The sequence below is a fragment of the Semicossyphus pulcher genome, unplaced genomic scaffold (assembly GCF_022749685.1).
Source record: "Semicossyphus pulcher isolate SPU_LCO1_2020_fin unplaced genomic scaffold, fSemPul1.0.p SCAF_13, whole genome shotgun sequence".
NCBI classification, from domain to species: Eukaryota; Metazoa; Chordata; class Actinopteri; order Labriformes; family Labridae; genus Semicossyphus; species Semicossyphus pulcher.
Window position 1 is genome coordinate 31,732,501 of NW_027211637.1, and position 2,101 is coordinate 31,734,601.

At 46.0% G+C, this 2,101-nt stretch overlaps 1 protein-coding gene across 2 annotated transcripts in view; it reads right to left on the bottom strand.

Annotated features, from left to right (window-relative positions):
- The window catches only part of LOC138590256 (tyrosine-protein phosphatase non-receptor type 7-like), a 16,171-nt gene extending 15,564 nt beyond the window's left edge, over positions 1-607 (bottom strand). Inside the window, exon 1 of one of the 2 annotated variants that reach the window (XM_069660869.1) lies at positions 523-607. The gene's annotated coding sequence lies outside the window, so the exon portion shown is untranslated. The remainder of the gene's footprint in view (positions 1-522) is intronic. The other variant, XM_069660870.1, reaches the window with a different exon arrangement.
- Between the last annotated feature and the right edge of the window lie 1,494 nt (positions 608-2,101).

The window sequence follows — 2,101 nt, forward strand, 5'->3', positions numbered from 1 at the left end:
GATATTAAAGGACCGTCAGAGTGGCGCTCAACCAGGAGGACACACGATAGAAACACAGCAGGGAGGAGAGAGAAGGAGGAAAGATGAGGACGCACAAAAGGCCAATTTAAATCAAAACATTTCAAGTTTTAAAATGTGAACATTAATACATAAAACAAGACATGACGACATGATGAAGTCTACAGAACAAATGACAGTGTTTTATAATCTGCATTGGGAACATTTGAAACATACTACATACAAAGATAAGTAGTTGTTATCAAACTAAACTGAATAACTACAGAAGTGCACAGGAAGTATCCCTGAAGGACTTCCTGTGTGTATATACTAAGACAAACACATGAACAAGGAGAGAAGGTGGAAAAAGTGACGACTGGAAACACTCAGGAAGTGTTCTTCTACCTGCTGAAAGAGGCTAATCTGATCCTTTATAAAGGAGCAATGACAACAATCTCACACCCTCCATCTACCTGTGCTTCAAAGCCATCTCTCAGGTGAGCATCACGTTAACATCTTCCTCACCTTTTCGTCCTTGTGTGGCTCCCTTCTTCTCCTCCTTCCTCCTCCTTCTCTTCTCTTCAGTCGCTCCTCTCTACTTCTTTTCCTCTCATCTGTTGCTTTGTTCGTTTCGTCTTCACTTCTACCTTCTTCTCCGCCACTTCCTTCTCTGCACCCACCCACTCTCTCGTTGCCACACACACTTTTCAGCGCACACACACACTTTCTATTCCCCTCATCCAAGGTTATGGGTCCCCTTTAGACTGCACGCCACGGGCTCCACCGTCGTGTATTTGTGTGTTTTTCTACTTGTCTGTGTGTGTGTGTGTGTGTGTGTGTGTGTGTGTGTTTCACAGCGGGGCCGTAGAAACTGATTTGCTTTTTCTCTCCAGCTGTCTGATGAGCAGCAGCAGCAGGATAAAGTCCTACTGGGACACAGGGAGGAAGGCTAACCTGCTAGCGCTATTAGCAGTCACCATAGAAATAAAATTAATAGAATAGGCACCGTGTTCACGACCGCGCTCTGTGTGTGTGCGTCATGAGGAGATGATGACACTGTGGGGGAACTTTTAGGGGTTTGTGCAAATCTGTGAGGCACCGTCTGAGTCTTATCATGTTTCTGTTTTATCATCATTATAATCGTTATTATATCGACGAGTCACGAATGTCTGTTTAGGCTCCAAGTTAACATCGAGAGGAAAATATCTTAAGTTATTCATGCCCCCTGTTTGTTTTATAATGCTAGCAGAGAAGAGCTAGCTTTGACAGCTCCCTGAACCCTCTCTGTCGCCCCCTGCTGACTGGCTGCAGTATAGCTCATAAAGCCCGCCTCCTCCATGTTAACAGATGGGACATGAGTCAAACTATAAAATCAAAATACACGTCAAATACATTTTTCTTAAACATGGTTTCTGTCATTATAGTTAGTTCTTATCCTGCTGATTTATGTCCAAGTGTTCATTTTTCTGACAAGTTTACTTTTAATTAGTTATTTGATGCTGTAAAAAGGGGGCGTGGCCTCATGATTGACAGCTCTGTGGACAATTGGGGCTCCTGCAGCGTTCTGTTCCCGAGTAGCAGAGTAGAGGAGGAACGGCGAGAGGAGACGTAACTAACACTAACACTACAGTCATTGAACTTTCCATCAGCGTGAATATCTGCTTCAGACCGACACGAGAAGCTGTTCTGCTGCAGACTGAGCCCACCTGAGGGCTCCAACACGCCAAGGACACCTGAGGGCTCCGACACGCCGAGGACACCTGAGGGCTCCGACACGCCGAGGACACCTGAGGGCTCCGACACGCCAAGGACACAAGGTAAAGGTGTGTGTCGGGTAGAGGAAGGGGCGGGACGTCGATACTGCGGCTCCACCAGCCGATCTCTGCTGCACACGCTCTGGATACAGATGAACACGATGACAGCACCAAGAGAGAAATGAGCTATAGAGACCCAAACTGTTTTTTGTACCAGGCTGTAAACATGTTTATTTCTGCTGTAAAGTTTAACATGGGGCTCTATGGGGACTGACTCACTGCTGGAGACAGCCTCAAGTGGACACCATAAGAACTGCAGTTTGCTGCTTGCTCATAAAACCAGATTCAGC